The following is a 19674-nucleotide window of genomic DNA, read 5'->3' on the forward strand; positions in this document are numbered from 1 at the left end:
TTGAGGATTTTGTCTGTGTTGGTAGCTATATTCCCCTTCCCCCCCTTTCTCTCTTTCTCGCTATCCTTTTATCTTCTTTTCTGACCCCTCTATCATATTTACTGTTTTGGCCCTTAATAAAGGTGCATTTGTTGTGATTAAACTGATGGTCCCCTGCTGTTTGCCTTTTGCACTTTTGAGATCGGTAAACGAACCATCATGACAACCCACTCCTCCGAGCGGATTGGGACGTTAAATTGGCGTCACGGACAGGATTTCTGTCTAGACAGAAGGGTCCGGGTTTTGTGTAGTCTGTAACAGGGGAAGGATGTTTCATGTCAGCTGCACCTAGCCCGTCAGTTCGAAAGGCTGAACGGAGTCTAGATAGCAAGGGATACGACTTGAATTTCCCGCAGATTGCACATTGCCTAGGTGAAAAAGCACCGACACTGCCTTCAGAAATTCACAAAGGATCTCTTAGTGCAAAAGGTGGGACACTGTTGTTTTGTTGTTGTTGTTGTAGTATTTGGACTGTCTGGGAAGGAAGGGACAACTTGAAGTAACTAAGCAGAGCCTCTCAGGCTTTGTCTCTTCACCCACCCAGGGAAGCAAAGGGAAACGCAGAAGAGGCTGCATAATTGTGTAACTTAAAGTCTGTACTGTAGCAGGAAGAGGACCTGCAAGGCCCCCTGGCAGTCCCTCGCCTAAGATAAAAAATGCCTACTCATGATGACTGGACCAAAGAAGCCCCTCTTCCGCATTCAGACCCTTGTTATCTCTCTGTAAGGCTATAAGTTTCATTCTCCTCAACCCTGGTCATTGGACAATTTCCAATAACCCTGTACCCTATATAAATACCAATTTCTGCCCTGTTTGGCAGAGAAGGTCTGTCCCTGAATCCCTTCACAGGAGCTGAAAATAAAGGACACCACTGTGGAACTGCATACAGCCTTCTCTCTCTCTTTCTCTCTCCCTACGTGTCTGCCAAGGCACTTGCGAGCACAGAGCGAAATCACTAAGAGCTGAACTCCGAAGAGCTGAATTCACTCTAGAAGTGCTTGCTAAGTTGCCCGCAGCTGGAAGCTGAGCCGAGGAACCCAGACAGGCTGAGCCTAACAGACCAGCGCTATCTGGGCACCCATAGCAGCGGCTGCCCAGGGGGCCGGACGGACCCCTGGGACTCCAGGCCACCTTAAGTGGCCACCCGAACAACAGTACCGGCATCCTGGCACCCCTGAGAGCAGAATTCCTTGCGAATCGTTACTGCCTAGGCTGGACACGACCCTCTGAAGATAACTTCTCCTTTATAGAAAGAGTCTTCTGAAGAGGCATCCAACGAACTTGCATTTCGCCATCTGGGACAAAATCCTCAGGAGTAGGATGGCAGACCACCCACCCAGCAGCTTTTGACTCATATTCCACTGAAGAAGTGTAAGTTTAAAAGAGACTTTTTGCGCGCTTTTATCTTGGGTCCCTTTTTGGGTTTTTTTTCTTTTTTTTTTCTCCTTTTTACTGCTGGGGGGGGAAGGGAACTATATAGCAATGGGAAGACAATTTAGTAAATTAAAACGATCCCATGAGAGAGATGTATGTTATGTGTAGTAGATATAATTTGCACCATTTCTAATATGATATATGTGATATTGAATATTTGTTGGAGCATACACGTTTGTATTAGGACTCCCCCCACCCTCACAGGCGAAACCTGGTGTATGTTGAAACCCTATTTACAGGGAAAAGGAGGTGGCTTGGCCAGAAGATGGGCCATGTCTGGAGAGATACGGGAGGGGGGGGGGACGACCCCAGGTGCTGATCGTCACGTGAATGACCCGAGATGGATAGCATGGAAATCCTCGGGCAGATACATGTGAATGCAGGTTCCCGTAAATTTCATCAAGGGATTCAGCAACTCCTGACACTGAATTGTTCTTTTTCATCACCAAAAAAGAAAGTCTTATTAACATATGGACTCTGAATAGAAGAAAAGACTGATTGCTGAAATCTTGGCCTCAGGCGGAATTTTCCTTATAAAAACCGCTTGTGCCAGGATGGAGGTGTGTGGGTGTTGGGAAGGATGAATAAATATAATTGCCTGGCAAAAGATTCACAATAGTACAGCCAGGATGAAAACAATCCCCCCTACTGGTTGGACAATCCCCTTACCTACAGATAGGTCCAAAAGTCAAATGGACTGTTCTATCTCAACCCCCAAAATGTATGGTTCATCCCACACCTGTAACCCTATCCTGAAGCATCAAGTGTCTGTAACCCCATTGGCCTAAGTCTTGTTCCAGCCCACATTGAAGCCCCCTGATAAGGGATCTCTGAAGGGCCAGATGCCCTCTTGGAACTTCCCCCCTCTTGCAACGTCCCCTGTCTTGGAACTTCCACCCTCTCCTGGAGCATCCTCTCTACCCCTTGTCTCTCCCCTCCCCCATTCCCTCAGGCCTTGCCACGTGCTGCGTCTGGCTGCTCCAAGCAAGACCTTTCACCATCCATAATAAACCTTATATTCTAAGAGCAGCCTTCAGAGATCTCTCGTCTCCATCCATCCAAGCTGTCCAGGAGCACAGCTCTCCCTAAGACTGGCACCCAACTAAGAAGATGAACCCACGCAGACCTGCAACTACACCTGTCTGGATGCCTCTCCAGCTTTTCTACCTGTGTGAGACTTCTCCTTGGATGGTAACTAAATAACCAGTTGTACTCTCCTCATCGGTGTCGTGAGCACGGCATTTCGTTGCTAGGCAGCGTCAAAGCCGGAGCTCTTTAAAAATTGCCGAGGCAATCCTCGAGCACCGCGACTCGTTACCAAGTAGCGAGTTTTCGGAACTCTTGGAGGATTTTTGCCTGCTGATCCTTGAGCACAGGCGACCGCCGTGGAGCGGCGGCGATCTGGAGCTCTTTGAGGAGCCTTGCCGTGGCACACTGCCACGTGCAGAGAGCACACGTGAGTACTGCTTTGCACTGCCCGCGCTGGAGCTCTGAGGGGGAGTCTGGAGGTCCCGAGCACAGAAAGCTTTTCCTGAGTGACGCCTGAAACCGGAGCTTTGAGGGGGACCTCCCGCAGAGTCCTGAGCGCCGACTGGAGTGTACGTCGGAACTCAACAGAGGACCCTGCTCCTGCGACACCGAGGTGAGCCACACTAGTGTAAAAATGGGACAATCCCACTCTGCCCCGATCGGGATCTCTATAAGCAACTTAACCATCTCTTACGTAGCTATAACAGTACTTTGTCTAAGAAAGAGTTAAAAAACCTTCTAGAATGGATTCTGCTCAATTTCCCGAATGCTGATCGTTCAGTTGTTTTTACCAGAGACTTTTGGGACTCAGTTGGAAATAGACTTTTTAATGATCTTTCACGCCGGGATCCCGGGAATTGCTCCTGGCTTACAGAACCTTGGCTGACTTGTTTGATTAACAGAAGGCCGCGGCAGCCACTTTGCCAGGCTGTGCGGTTTCTGAGAGCCCCGTCCACGCTGCTGCGACTGTGGAACGGGACTCGCCCCCCTCCCCCGCCCTCGCACCGCTCGGTACCGGCCCTCGCGGCTTCCACACTTGCAGCCCCGTCCCCCCCTCCCGCCGCTCTCCCTGCTGCGCCCCCCTCCCCCCCCCCGCACTGCTCGGCACCGGTCTCCCCCTGCCCCCGCTCTCTGACTGCATCCGCCCCCCCAGTGGCATCTTTCGCAGCTGTGGTCACCACCGTCGCCGGCCTCTTACAGTGCCTAGCGGCTGTGCTTCTACAGCTGGTGCCACGCCTTTGATGCAGCATTCCGCTTCCCACGTGCCCCAAGCCGCGGTCTATGCCCAGCCAACGTCCCCGCGCCTCCCCCGCGGCAGCGTCACAGCCCACAGTCCTAGCTACGGAGCCCCGGATGCCGCCGCCGCCAGCACTTCCAGGTTTGCAGACTCTTCCACCATATCTGATGTTCTTCCCCTCACAGCCCCCTGAATTATCAGGCTAGCCCAGAGATCCGAGGCTTTGAGGAGAGGAATATTGAAACATAAACTTTAAGGCATTTAGAGATTTTTGAAGAGCTAAGGTTTTAGTTAGAAATAAGCCTTACTAGAGTTAATTAAAATAAGAATAATAAATGAGTAGGCCTTAAAAAAAGTTAGGAGTTAGTGGTTAACTAATAATTGATTGCTTGTCAGCACAATGTTTAGTTAGCTGGGTTTATAATGAAGAATATAGAAACTGACAATTAGCTTTTAGGAACATAAGACAATTGTGAGCCTCCTCTGTTCCGAAACCAATTGAAGACAAGGAATGGGAGTTCTACCAAGAGTTCATTTGTCATACTTGCATTGAAAAGGTAGAAAGGTCAGAACGAGGAAGACTTCATTTACTTCCTCATTTTGGGACCCCTCCCCATGAAAGGGACCACCGACCCATTTCAAGGGACAAACTACGCATCCTTAATAGCTTTTGGAGTGATTAGCATACGAAGCGGGGAATGGGATGTACTAAAATTATGAATATGTATTTGTATTTTGTGTATTCAATACTTGTATGGATAAAAAGACTCTGTAATCACTTGGAAGGTGCGGTGTGTATTTGGGAGCTATCCCGCACGCTGCCCGGCGTCGAATAAACTTACACTTTCTAACTTTAAATTGTTAGAGAGTTTTTGTCCGTCACAGTTGGATATCGATACTAGATCAATATCCATATTTTTTAAATAAATCAATATCAGGAGATGGCAAAGATTTCCAAAAGACGCTCTTACCCCCATATATGTTGGTTCAGCTCTCTTTATTCTATAATGCCCAAAGGGAGAGCAGGGCAACAGAGAACGAACAGGAAATGTCAGCGGTTTATCTAGACTTCGGACAGGGTGGGCTTCTCTGGTTCTCCACCAACCCCGTTGGGGCAGGTAGGAGGGGTCCAGGGTTATATTGATCAGAGTGACAGGGTCCCGGGGAAGGGGAAACAGAATGCCCATGAGCACACTGTAACACCTCCCCCTTATTTGTTAAACAAGGTTACAGGAATTCACTGTGCTCAATTCAACCCTGAGTATGGGTTTCCCACCACCTTCAGTTGGTGGCATAGTCAAGCCTTCTCAGGTTTGCCAACTCTATGTGGTTGACTTCTGAGGCAGAAGGTATGAGACCTTTGATAGCTTTGAAAATCAAGTGATGCAGGATCCCGAACGCTATGCTTACAAGGAACAGAATAACAAGGAGTAACAAAATTGATCTAACAATAGATCAATAGATGTCCACCACCCCATGAATCCCCAGCCCTTAAAGAGTTCTGTAAACCAATCCTCAGATTCTTGCTTCACTTGTCCAATCAGGCTGTTCATGCTTCGAAGGGCAGCATGGATGTTAGGAGCTTTTGAATTCAGGTCCATGTAACAAAGTCCTTCGAATTCCTTGCATTCATGTCCATGCAGTACCAAAAGGAAATCTATCGCAGCAAGATTTAGCAGCGTGGCCTGTCTGTCTTCTAGGATAGAGCTGATGGCGGCAGATTTTAAGTTTGCCTGTTTGACTACCCAGCACTCTAGGTGGCCCAATTCACCTAGAGCTTTGGCTGCTGCGACCCACAGAAGAAACAGACACAACAACTCTTTTTGACTTGGCCCAATGAAAAATTTCCGAGTTACAATTTGGGTCCAGATTGTCTGTACTCCTCTTTTGAATTTTGTTTGCTGATTTGTTTTTGTGAGTCCATTCACTAATTAGAGTTTGGTTGGGTGTCAATACGGACAACCGCCCTATTGTACATGGCCCTCCTAAAAGCCGAGATGGAATTCCTGCCCATGCCGTATCCCCAGAAATTAAAAACAGTCCCTTAGGGAGACCTTTGGGGCTGGAGTGAGATGGGTTGTCTGCCCCGATATGGCTCGTGTTCTGACACCACCTCCTTGCAGTGAACTCCCCACGGTGTTGTTTTATAACGTGGTATTCGTCAGTGTTAGAAGGTTTTGGGAGCACAGCAAAATGTACACAGTAAACTGCAGGAGAGGAACCCAATAGCTCTAACTCTTGGGGTTCCTGAGCCATCTGGGGCAAACCCCGCAACCACTCCTCTAAGGATTTCAGGATTAGCCCGATTTGCTTCTGATCTTTGTGTGGTCGAGGGGTGTCTGACTCTGGGATTTTGTTGGACCTATGTTTGTTCAGGCCTGCTGGAAATTCCACAGCCTGACATGGAATTCCTACCGGACAGGTGGACATAGGGTCTTTTGCTGCTGCAGTGGACAAGCAAATGTTTTCCTGCTGTAGTGTCTGTGCCAGGGTCACCCAGACGTTTTGATGTGGCTGAGGGACGATCCATGCGGCTGCCTGACTGTTCAGCATTAGCAGGATGACAACTTGCATGGGGTTCATCACAGGGTTGAGTGGGAGGTAGGTTTTCTCTACAAGGGAAAAACAAACATTTTAAGAACATGTTGAAGTTTCTGCCGGAAGGAATTCACGCTTAGGAACATTCCTCTTCTTCCATCTGGCGGCGCCTTCTCTTTGAAGCATCAGCTACTTGCTTCTTGTCCCCTTCTGTTTGACCTGGATTCTTGGGGACAAAAGGTTTCACCCACTTCTGGGGAATCCACCGAGGGCCTGAGGGAGTAGCTACACATGCATAGCCACGACCCCAGGTTACAAGTCCATAGGGACCCTTGGTTTCCCAAGTTTCTGGATCCCTAATCAAGACCGGGGGATGTTGAGACAATTTGAACTGATTGCCACTGTTAAAGTGACGCACAACCGGTGGACTCATATTTTTGAATGAACAATTCAGAAAATTGATGGTAAACATGGCTTTACAGAGCTTTTCTCGTGGAGACATCCACAGAGCTGAGCTGTTTTGTTTTTTCAATACCTGCTTGAGCGTCTGGTGTGCACGCTCGACTACAGCTTGACCTGTGGGGGAGTGGGCAATGCCAGTCTTATGTTACACTCCCCACTGTTGGAGGAATTCCAGAAACTTCTTGGATACATATGCTGGGCCATTATCTGTTTTGATCATTTTTGGCACCCCCAATACTGAAAATGCTTGCACTAGGTGTTGTTTGACATGTGCAGCCTTTTGTCCTATATGGGCAGAGGCATACACTGCACCTGAGAATGTGTCCACGCTTACATGAACGCATTCAAGGCAACCAAAACTCTGAATGTGTGTGATGTCTGTCTGCCATACCTCACAGCTGCTAAGGCCTCTGGGGTTTACCCCCATGCCCAACGATGGCACAGCCTGGAGCTGGCAATTAGGACAGTTGGTCACAATGGCTCGGGCCTGACTCCGTGTTAGCTGGAACTGCCGAATCAAACCCGGCACATTCTGATGGTAATGCTGGTGACTCAGCTTTGCCTGTTGGAAAATGTGAGAAACTACAGATTGAGATATTGTTTATTAAGATATACGTAAAGGTTAGACAATTGTGAGAAACTACAGATTGGGATAGTGTTTATTAAGATATATGTAAAGGTTAGACAATTGTGAGAAACTACAGAGTGGGATATTGTTTATTAAGATATATGTAAAAGTTAGACAACTGTGAGAAAAAAAAATACAGACTGAGGTATTGTCTATTGAGATAAAGTTAGAACACGGAGGTATGCAAACACCAAAGGGACACAGCTGATACTAGATAAGATAACAAGCACTTCAACCGGAGACTGAAGATAAAGACCACAACAACCATTCACACTAGGGGACTGCTTAAACAAACACAAGATAACGGCAGGAATTGACTTGCAAATTCCAGGGAGACAAAAGAAGAAATAGGAATAAAAGGAGACAGTTGGAGCGAAATCGGTGGAGCAGCCAAAGCTTTGGATTTTTTGGAAGTTTTTGGGTTTGCTTCCCAGCGCTGTTACCTTTGTTCATATCCTACTTGCTGTAAATTAATAAAATTCTTAATTGGATTATGTTCCATTGTGGCGCAAATTTATAACAGAAAACATCAGGGAGACGTGCTTTTTCCACCAGTGCAGCGAAGGAGTCTGCTTTGCGATTCCCCTCTGCAATCTCACCTGGCAAATCAGTGTGTGACCTGACATGCATCACAAAGAATGGATGCTCTCGGTGCGAGATTAAATAAATTAGCCTTGAGAGTAACCTGAAGAGATGTTCATTTTCTATTTCTTTGAGCACAGCCTGCTCCGCCCTGGACACTACACCTGCCACATAGGCAGAGTCTGTCACTAAGTTGAATGGCTCGGAAAACTTCTCAAAAGCTCTCACCACTGCAGCCAGTTCAGCCACCTGGGGGGGATCCCTCCACAAGCTCAACATCAGCTTCCAAATGCTGAGTCTGTGGATTTCTGCACGTCATCACCGACTTGTGGGAAGCCCCAGAGGCATCAGTGAACACTGTGAGAGCATTGAGTGCCCTCCGGCTCCTTTTCTCTTGAGGAATAAGGTGGAATTCCTCATTGAACAACTTGTGAGACGGGGCATGGACTGATATTTGTCCCCTATAGCTGTCCAGAGATAGCTGGAGACTGGCACTGCTCTGGAGCAAATGCTCAAACATCCCTTTGGTCAATCTCTCAGGAGAGTTCCTTCCCTCCTCAGAAAGCCTGACTGGAAGGTGGATACATGCAAAGTCACACCCTGCTAATTCACACAACCTGATCCTGGCATTTTGAATCAGCTTTGCTATCAGCTCTTGTGGCCTAGTGATGGTTTTGAATCTTTGGAGCGATAGGAAAACCCATTCTATGACTAAGAGTGGGTCCTTCTGCCCCTCGGTCCATTGGAAAATCAACCCATGCAGGTGTGGCAGCTTTCCTAGAACAATGAACTGGAAGGGCAGATTTGGTTCACACCGATGTGCCTGCCTTTCTGACAAGGCCTTCTGTACCTTTTCGATTGCTGTTTTTGCCTCTGGAGTCAGTTCCCTGGGGGAGGCCAGCTCCCTCTCCCCCTTCAGTAAATTGAAGAGAGGTTCCAGGTCCTCATTTGTGAGGCCTAGCCAGGGCCTCACCCAATTTAAAGACCCACAAAGCGAGTGGAGGTCTGCTAATGTTCTGGGGTTACAATTAATCTCCAATTTCTGTGGGACAATAGTCCTTGCAGAAATTTCCAGGCCCAGGTATCTCCAAGGTGGCATTCTTTGAACCTTGTTTTCCTGCAATTGAAATCCAACAGAGGTTAAAACTTCAACCACTAGGTCAAGCGTGTATTGGAGTATAGAGTCATTGGGAGCACACACAAGTACATCATCCATGTAGTGCAGGATGATGGCATCCTTTCTCTCTGCACGTACTGGAGACAGTAGTGCTGCTACATACTGTTGGCGTATGAAAGGACTGGATTTTAAACCTTGGGGCAAAACTTTCCAGTGGTAACGTTTCATCGGGGCTTCTCGATTGATAGTAGGAACTGAGAATGCAAACCTCGGGGCATCTTCAGGGTGCAATGGAATTTGGAAGAAACAGTCCTTTATATCTAACACAGCCAATTCCCAGTCCTGGGGAAGCATAGCTGGACTAGGCACCCCCGGTTGGAGAGGTCCCATGTCCTCCACAATTTTGTTTATCTCTCTGAGATCGTGGAGCAATCTCCACTTGTCCTTCCCAGGCTTCTTTATTACAAAGACTGGGAAATTCCAAGGGCTGTCTGTTTCTTGCAGGTATCCTTGAGCTACCTGCTCCTCCACAAGTTTTTCAAGCGCCTCGAGTTTTTCTCTACTCAAAGGCCACTGTGCTACCCACTTTGGGGTGTTATCCAACCACTTTAACTTGTGGGCGGGGCGCTCCACAGTGGCTACTTCCAAAAATCCTGGGGTGTCTTAGGGATGATTAACTGGACTCCCCATTGGGACATGGTATCTGTCCCCCACAGAGGAGCTTTATAGTCTGCCACAAATGTGCGAACACTTGCCGTTTTTCCATCAGGTCCCTCAATTTGCACTACATTTTTTTAAATTTTTGCCAATGTGGTTCCTCCTATACCCTGAAGTTTGCCTGCCACAGGTTGCAATTCCCAGTGTGATGGCCACATAGTTTTGGGTATCACTGTGATGTCTGCACCTGTGTCCAGAACACCTTCCACCTGAAGGTGCTCTGACCCATGTGCTAGGTTGCATGCCATGGAGGGTTTATCCTCTCCTACTACTTCTGCCCAGTAGACTTCTGGTGATTTTCCTTCTACTGTGATTTCTATTGGGATGGGAATGGCTTGCGCCAGAATTTGCCCCTTTTCTAGATAGAATGGAGGGTGCAAACAGCGTGCCAACAGCATAAGGCCAGATATTTTTCCCTTAGTAGTCATGGGAACTATTTCAATCTCTGGAGGTGTGTATGCTGTGTCCCCAATAACAAAATACTCACTGTCCAGTTGCATATCGTACGCCTGCAGGTCTTGTGAGCTCTTTGACAGGTCCACTACAATAACTTTCCAATCAGTGGATCTGAAATGAAATCCTTTGGCAGTCACTAGGCGAGGTTGGCCTAGCGGCTGCCAAACCTTGTTAATTATACATTTTACATTTTTATTTTTCTCTCCCCCCCCCCCCATGGTTCCCACCCTCCCCCTTATGTGTTAAGAGAGAGGCATTGTCCTTTTTGTGTCCCGCTACATTTATATCTTTGCGTGTAGCAGTGGGCACGCGCTGTGCACTCAGTTTTTTTTGTTTGTTGATCTGTCTCTGGTTCTGGTTTTGAGGACAGTTTCTGGCAAAGTGTCCTGGTTTCTTGCAACGCAGGCAGATGATGTGCTCCAGGTGTTGTGATGACCTAGGTTGCTTCCTTGGGCTTGATGCAGCAGGCTGTATTTCTGCAGATGCCATATGACTGTCGGGAGTGTGAAGCAGCTCTGCTCTCCTAGCACACGCTTCAATCATCTTGGCAAGGCTAGTTGCTGGATCAAGAGGAAGACTGAGAATAATCTTACGACAGGTCTCATTGGCATTCCTCTGAGCCATTTCTTTAATCAACTCTGTTTGTACCCTGGTGTCTTGCACCTGATTTTCAACTTGGCTTCTCAAACGATCCACAAACTGTAAAAAACTCTCAGAAGGAAATTGTTTAATGTTGATATAGCTGCATTTAACCTCAGTTCCTGGTAATTGATACAAAGTCTTTTCTGCAGCATTACAGATTTTTTTCTAAAAAGGATCTAGATAACAGTCTGGTTTGTTTTTTTGGACATTGTATGTCCCCTGTACCACATAAATGATGCATTGTAATAGGCTGACCATCACTGTCAAGGGCTTCACTGGGTGTATGTTGTATTTCTTGCAAAACTGTTTCCAAAGCTAATTTCCACTTATTTTCCCATATCTCATATTCAGAGGGTGTTAGTAAACATTTAAACAAGTCGGTTATATCTTTAGGTACAATTTCATTTGAATTGAAGGTTGCCCTAATGATACCTTTAAAAATCTCACTGGACTTCCCAAAATCTCTCTGAACTTTACAGATTTCTGTTTTGTCTCTACATGGTAGAGGTTGATAACTTTTGGTACTATTTCTTCTCCCTAAATAAACCACTGGTGCTACAGATGGTATAGATTACTCGGTAGAGGCAGGGTTATGTCCCCCCAGCCCCCCCCCCCCCCCCGCCCCGGTGAGAGGCACCTCGCACCCCCGTCCCGGGCTGTCTACCCCGCGGTGCAAACTCGGGCCCCGCCCCTGCTCTGAGCTGCTGGGCTGCCATGCCCTGCCCCCCCTCTGCTGTCCTCAGCGCTGGGGCTGGGAGCTGTGCAGGGGCCGGCCCCGCCCCTACTCCTGGGGCAACATGGGGGATGGCACTGATAAGGAGGGTGGGGTGGAAATGTGGGAGATAGGGAGGAATTGGATGAGGGGAGGGTGGAGGAGGGGGTGGAGGAGGGTGGGGGAAGGGAAGGAATGGGAGGGGGAGCGGTGGGTGGGGGAGCCGGCACCGGTCCTAGCACATGGCCGCCGCCATTATTCTGCCGCGTGTGCTTCAGAGACACTGCAGTGCTCCCGGAGGCGAACTCTGGACTATATTTCTCGGAAAACCAAGGTGTTAGAGGGAAATAAAGGGTGGGTGAGGGGTTTTCAGGTCTGGGATATTGAGGAGGTGGGCAGGAGGGGGAAAAGGGAGTATTCAAACTGTGGTTCTGCGTTTGTATGCTTTCTTCTGCTTCCAAAATCTTTTTGCGTGCCTCTAAAAATATCGGAATAAATCGAGAAGCTTTACGTTCACCATTTTCGACTTTTAAAGTTAATATCTGTCCAATTTGGTCCCAAAAAGAAAGCGAATTCAGTTCTTGCACAGTAAAATTTGGTATTTCTGCTTTTAGCCAGCACACAAAACGCAGGAGAAGCTTGTTAGAGAACGATACATTGTTTAAAATATTGCTAAGGTATGTTAGTGTGCTCTTTTGTTCCAGTGACAGTTTTGTACCCATTATTTTAATCGTATCGCTGGTCTAATCTCCACCAGAGTTAGTGACACAGCACGAATTATTCGAATTTCCCTCCGTGGAAATCCGAGCGGGGGGGGGGGGGGGGGCAGGGGGAGGGGCGCTGGTCCCGCCGCTGGCCGGACCGGCTCCAATCCTCTCTCCCGTCACTTCTTCCCCCTGGAACGTAGGTATCCTCAGCCCACCAGTTCCACGCTGTCTAGCAGAGGGTCCCTGGCACCCCCTCTCGCAAGCAGCCCCCCACAGTCACTATGGTAACTCCTCCCAGCCAGGCGCGGTCCCGGGTGACGCGAACGGAGAACTCACCAAACTGTGAACTGCAGGGTTCGTCTGTGAAAACCTCTGGGGATTCTCTCTGAAGCCGGCTCGCCTGGGGTACTCAGGCAAGGTCCCCGACTTCTCCCTGTCACTCAAACCCTTTAAAGGCAGCTAGAGTACTAGGGCAGTTGACTGTCCCAAAAGCTATTGAAATCCACTGAAATAGGGGGTCCAGCTTCTGCGTGGGCTCAGAGGCAGCACACGTTGGGGCGCCAACTGTAGTTTTACCCCCCTCCACGCAGCCCCCAATGAATCCGACTATCTCAGAGATAAGGGGCTGTGAGGGGAGGAATACCAGGAGAGGGATAAATATTCAAAAGAGGCTCTTACCCCAGGGTGTTGGTAGGTACAGCTCTCTTTATTCTGTGGTGTCCATGGGAGAGCGGGGCAAAAGTGGAAGAACAGGAAATCTCAGGGGTCTATATAGGTTTTGGACAGGGTGGGCTTTCCTGGCTCTCTGCCAACCCCATTGGGGCAGGAAGGAGGATCCAGGGGTTATCTTGATCAGAGTCACAGGGTCCCGGGGAAGGGGGGCACAGGGTGCCCATGAGCTCACTGCAACACTTGTTCACTCTCTTTCCCTCTTCCTTTCCTGGAATAAACATCTTGGACCACATCGAGAGTTGGAGCCTCTTTTGGAGTCTTTTGCCTTGCTCCTGAAATACTTCCCCCCAAGACATCACAGATCTGGGCTAGTCTGGTAACTTTGGGGGGCTGCGGGGCTTAGATATTTCAGGGTCCCTCCACAGCTGAGCTAGTCTGTGCAGCGGATAGGCATTCACTGCCTTTGACAAGAGGCTTTTTTGCTATACATCCAAAACCTCTCATCCTCTCCTCCTGAGTTGGGGGAAGTGTGTACAAACCTGGCAAAATATAAGCCTGGGGCTATGGCCTCCACCCAAAGCTGTTGCCCGCATGCTCTTCCAGTCTTATCCATTACTTCACAGATGCTTTGAACAATAGTGGCACATTTCTTATCTCCATCTCTTAGGTGGTTTAACTCACGGTTCAGCGTTGCAGTCAGGCAGCCCATTCAGGATGGGCTTCAGTCGTGCAGCTTCATTATACAGTTTTGCTATAATAGGGAAAAGTCCTCCATAAAAATGTTTAAGCCATAAACCATAACATTTCAGTCTCTGACAGTCATTATGATTTTTTTTTTTTTTTTGTCTAACAGCACTGATCTTTATGCTAAATAACTGGTAAAATAGAAGTTTAGGTATTTTGGATAGGTATTTTGTTTTGCACCTTGTATCAACCATCATTGAAGACACTGATATTGCATCTTAGCTCATGGAGAAAGGGAAGCAAAGCTCATTTTAATTACTTGACAAATTACTGCTTTTGCTGTTTGATTTTATACCAGATTGCACTCCTGTCACGATCCGCTCATGCGGGGTTTTGTTAACCGATCCCAAAAGTGCAAAAAGGCAAACGGCACGGGACTATCACTTTAATCATAACAAATGCACCTTTATTTAGGTACTAACAGCAAATGCCATAGACGGGACAGAAAAGGGAAATAAAGAATAGAGAGAAAAGAGGGGAAGGGGAATATAGCTGCCCTCATTGAGACGAGATCCTCAATGGTCCGGCCACATAGATTTGCCGTCGTCTGTGGGGGTGCACTGAAGTCTTCCCAAAAAGTTACAGTTTATATAGTCTTTAGCCAAAGCGAGTGGCATCTGGCCAAAAGATGGGGAAGATTGATGGGCCATTGTGAAGAGCCCCTTGGTCTGTGAAACAGGTGCTGACATGCAGGTACAATCCACCTCTTGTCACAACCTGTTAGAATGCAACATTCTGTAGAAGCACAGCGAATGCACCTGCTAACAGTCACTTGGCAAGCGTCTGCGTCCACCTTGGCCAGGCCAGAACTCCTGTCAGGAGTCTTCAGTGTCCTTGCAACGGTCATGAGGCAAATGAAGGAAACTTTGGACCATCTCTCACACACTCCTATCTATTTAAAAATAAATAAATAAATACTTTCTTTCCCTGAAGCATTATTGTGCCATCTATTGCAAAAGCAAAGCATGCTGGGCCTAGGTGTCTAGGTTTGAAAAGACAGGAGTCTGTGAAGGAAGGCAAAAGCCTCCTGTGAAATGGAAAAGGTAAACCCCCTCCCTCTGAATTACCACAATTTTGAAAAAGGCTCTCAGGCAAAGATATGGGAATGGGAACAACAGTTCTTTACTGGGAAAAAAACTGAATAAAAAAAAATAACAAAACAAATGTAATTAATACAAACGAAACTAGTGATGGAGTCAGAAACCTGACACCCTGAGGAGTCAGGGTGTTGGTAGTAGTCCAGTTAAAATGGTGGCTGCTCCACCTGGAGTGGCAGATGAAATGCTGCTGAAGTGGTGATATCTAGAAGGGTGTAGTTTTCTCTGAAGGTCTAGTGATAGAGTAGATGGGCCTGGTCTTCCTCTGGGAATTCAGCAGAGAAGAAGCTGCTCCTCTGGGAATCCAGTGAAGGGGCTGCAGTGTCTCAAAAAGTGCTGATTTTGTGCAGGTAAGAATGTGTGGCTCCTCCCCTCTGGGTGGAGCATCTCACAATGGGATGATGTAACTTTACTGGTCATGCAGTGAGTCATTCAATAGTCTATTAACAAAAGATATCTCCCAGGAGGGAGACATTGTTCTTGAAAGAGATAAGAAAACTGCCCAACCTCCAACAGATGGCAATAGAATACATGCTTATCTTATAAGCCAGGACACTAGGAAACCACAGCATTAAATAATTCTGGCCTTTGACAGAAGTGATATGTAAGACCTTAGAAATAATATAGAGCTTTTTGAGGTTCAAGATTAAACTTCATTTTCTGGAAGGAAAGGAAGAAAACAAAAGAAAAAAAACATTACAGATAGTGTCATTTAACCTTACATGGTTTGAAGAATTTGAGCAGGTTTTCTTACACAAAAGAGTGGGAATGTATTCCCTAAAGCTTACCATGTAGTTTGAACACTGGGTTGTACTGCTGTGATAAATGACTGTTCACTTTTAAAATTTTAAAGGTTTATTAAACCTTAATAAAAAAATACAACAAAAGGACTAAATAAGGAAAAATTACAGCGCTGGGAGCCCCCGTGACTATCAGCCAGATGCTCCCCTACAAAATGGATGCTCTGTCTTTTATACCCTTAGCCCCTTCCAAAGTTTTGTCAGTCAACTCCTTCTCTGCTGTCCATTGGTGGAGATTACCTTCTTACATCTTGATTGGAGGTCAGGTGTTGTTACTCTGCCCTTCCTGGTAACAAGCCGGCCCTCCCCAAATGTCCTGACTACTAAGGCTATTAGAAGGGGGAGGGGAAAGAGGACTGTGGGAGGACATATTACCATAACATTACTATACATTTTAACATCCACATAATATCTATGCCTAAATTGTGAGAACCAATTATTACATTAGTCATCTATAACACTGCTGTGTTATACTACTCTAAAGCTATACTTAAGTCTCATCTAAGATTTTGCTATGCTAAAGCCATAATGTTTTAGTGTTTGGGGAAATTACTACTTAGTACTTTACAGGCATTTCTGCATATTACTTTTTTGCTCTTCTTGTTCATAGAATAATTTAGGTTGGAAAAGACCTTTAAGAGCATAGAGTCCAAGCCAAACTAACACTGCCAAGTCTACCAGTAAACTACATCCCAAGTGCCACATCTAGACATCTTTTTAATACCTCTAGGGATGGTGACTTCACCACTTCCCTGGGCAGCATATTCCATTGCTTGACAACCCTTTCAGTGAAGAATTTTTTCCTAATATCCAGTTTTAACCTCCCCTGGTGTAACTTGAGGCCGTTTCCTCTCATCCTATCATTTATTACTTGGAAAAAGAGACTGACACTCACCTCATTACAACCTCCTTTCAGGTAGTTGTAGAGAGTAATAAGGTCTCCCCTGAGCCTCCTTTTCTCCAGGCTAAACAACCCCAGCTCCCTCAGCTGCTCCTCATAAGACTTGTGCTCCAGACCTTTCACCAGCTTTGTTGCCCTTCTCTGAATACACTCTAACACCTTGTCCCAGTTTGAGACAAATTTGGGAAGAATCTTCCCAAAAGGATGTCTCCTCTAAAAAGCAAATTACAGCAGCCCCTCCCCCAACCGGTTTGGGAGAAAATCCCCTTGGAGAAAAGTGGAAAAAACTGTTTATTTAATAAACAGAGTGTTCACAAGCATGAAAAAAATGAATAATATTCAATAATAAAACCTCTCGTTGCTCTGAAGAGGTAGTAGGTTCAGAGATCCAGAGTCCAAAAGTCCTTCCTGTAGGTGGTGACAGGGCGGCATCCCAGGGGGGCTTCCCCGCCAGCATGGGCTCCCACTGCTGGTCTTCTGGACCTAAGCAGAGCTGAACAGTTCCAGAGGAAGAAGCCACAGTCCAGGAAAATTTTTTGTCTTGGCTAATGAACTAGAAGTTAGCTTAAAAGCAAGGGGGAAAAAAATCCCAACTCTTCGCCTGTCCACGCTTCAGACAACAGCCAAGAGAAAGGAATCCTGCGGGAGGAAGTGAAGCTTCTGCACACACAAACTGTGCACTGAAAAAACATACTGCTTTTTCACTCTTAAAGGCACAAGACTTATACCTGGACAAAAAGACAGACCATGGGTTACTGGACCATACGGCCACCCCAGGACACACCTCAATGTTCTTCTTGTAGTGATAAGCCCAAAACTGGACATTGTACTTGAGGTGTGGCCTCACCAGTGCCAACTGCAGGGAGATGATCACTGCCCCAGTCCTGCTGGTCTCACTGTTGCTGATACAAACCAGGATGCCATTGGTCTTCTTGGCCATCTGGGCACAATGGCTCATGTTCAACTGCTGTTGACCAGCACTCCCAGGTCCTTTTCCTATGGGCAGTTTTCCAGTCACTCATTCCCCAACCTGTAGCACTGCAGGGGGTTGTTGCGACCCAAGTGCAGGACCCAGCACTTTGCCTTGAACCTCAGCCCATCAATCCAGCCTGTCCAGATCCCTCTGTAGAACCTTCCTACCCTCCAGCAGATCAACATTCCTGCTGAACTTGGTGTTGTCTACAAATTTACTGAGGGTGCACTCGATCCCCTCATCTAGATCATCTATGCATCCTTGGCATAGGCTATCTCAAGAGAAAGTATTTCAAGGCTCCAAAAGGCTATTGGTGGGCTGTCAGTATGGCTGCCTTGGAGATAGAGGAAATGAAACAGTTGTTTACCTTGCCTGGTCTCTCAGAGAACCCTTCTGTTGTGGGGCTGCTTAAGGTCAAAGAACAACAGGTACTGATCACAGCAATATCACACCAACTCAGACTCCCTGAGATCCATGGGATGATTCATCAACTGGAGAACAAAGGAGTGATAACAGGACCCTCTCACTTTAAAGATACATAAGGCCCTTGAGAAAGCTGAATGGAGAATAACACTAGATTATAATGGCCTGAATGAAGTCACACCACTAAGCACTACTTGTGGCTTTGCTTCCTTTTCTACCTCTATCAGGGTCAGGATTGAAAGCACTTGAGACAATAGTTCACATTCAGACTCAGGTGTTTATTGTTTCTTATCAATGTTACAGCCTCACAGCAGTGAGTTCTGCAGTCTTTCATTAGCAAGGCACAAAATGGCTATCTCTTGTTACGAGGTCTTTTAAAGCTAAACTATCCAATTAAGAAATGACACCTTAATTATTTTCCCTTTTAACTCAATAACTGATCACTCGAAATCCGCAATGCAGACTTTTCTGTCCAATTACAAAATACCACCCAAACCCATGAAGAAGAAGGAAAAAGAAGGTGAAGAAGAACAACCTGCCTCTGCCCTAAAACCTCCATCTTGCTTCCTATTTATTTCTATATTCTAAAACCCCAAACTCTAAGTTTTCCACCCTGTGAAATTACACACTTCTAACCAACTACACACCTGTAATCCCAGTGCTATTAATCAATTTTGGAAACCTACTCCACAGCCTCAGGTCAAATGCAGTGTTCTCTTGCGGGTCTGTGCCTTTCAGCACAAAAAGTTTAAAATTCTCAGCATCTAAGGTTCAAACATTGCTGTACTGGGAATGCTGGAACGTCAGTAAAAACTGGAGTCAAAGGCAGCCCAGTAGTGCCACAATTGATATCGCTAATGCATTTTTCTCAATCCCTCTGGCAGCAGAGTACAGGACACAGTTTGCTTTCACTTGGAGGTATGTCCAGCATAACTGCAACCAACTGTCCCAGGGGTGGAAATGCAGCTCCATCTGCCATGGACTGGTCCAGACTGTACTGGAACAGGATGAAGCTCCATAACTCCTGTAATACATTGATGATATCATTGCATGGAAATACAGCAGAAGAAGTTCTTAAGGAAGAGAAGAAAATAGTCCAAATCCTTCTGAAAACTGGTTTTGTCATAAAACAAAATAAGGTCAAGGGACCTGCACAGGAGATCCATCTTTCAGAAATAAAATAGCACAATGGATGTTGTCAGATCCCAATGCATGTGATCACCAAAATAACAGACATGTCCCCACCAACTAATAAAGAAACTAGTTCATGAAAAAACTACATAAGTCATAAAAGTTGTAAAGTAGGTATGTATTTTATTCAGTGCCGGGCACGTGTGGGATCGCAGGGCACATGTGGGATTGCTCCACAAAGGCATGAGCACTTCCTGAGAATTCAGACCCTCTTTTGTCCCCTAACTTGATGCATATGCATTGAGTTTCACAATAGGTCCATGCATATTCATTTCTCAGCCCTGCTTGACATTAAAATTAGTTTATCAGTCTTTCTGAGCCTGTACAAAGCTCTCCTGTAGTTGCAGAGCTCTCTCGTAGTCGTCCTGTGCATCTTCCCTGGTGCCTCTAAGTCCAACCTCAGTTTTAGTCTGCTCTAGTTTCTAGGTCGATGAGTCTCCCCATGTCTAGAAAATTAGTCAATTCTTTTACTTAGTGTCGGAATCTGTGATATTGATGATTTTGAGATTGTAAAATGTCTCTGTCTTTCTGCCCCGTTGCCAAAGAAGAAGGCATAATTCGTCTGTGCTGGTT

Source organism: Taeniopygia guttata, chromosome W, assembly GCF_048771995.1.
Source record: "Taeniopygia guttata chromosome W, bTaeGut7.mat, whole genome shotgun sequence".
NCBI classification, from domain to species: Eukaryota; Metazoa; Chordata; class Aves; order Passeriformes; family Estrildidae; genus Taeniopygia; species Taeniopygia guttata.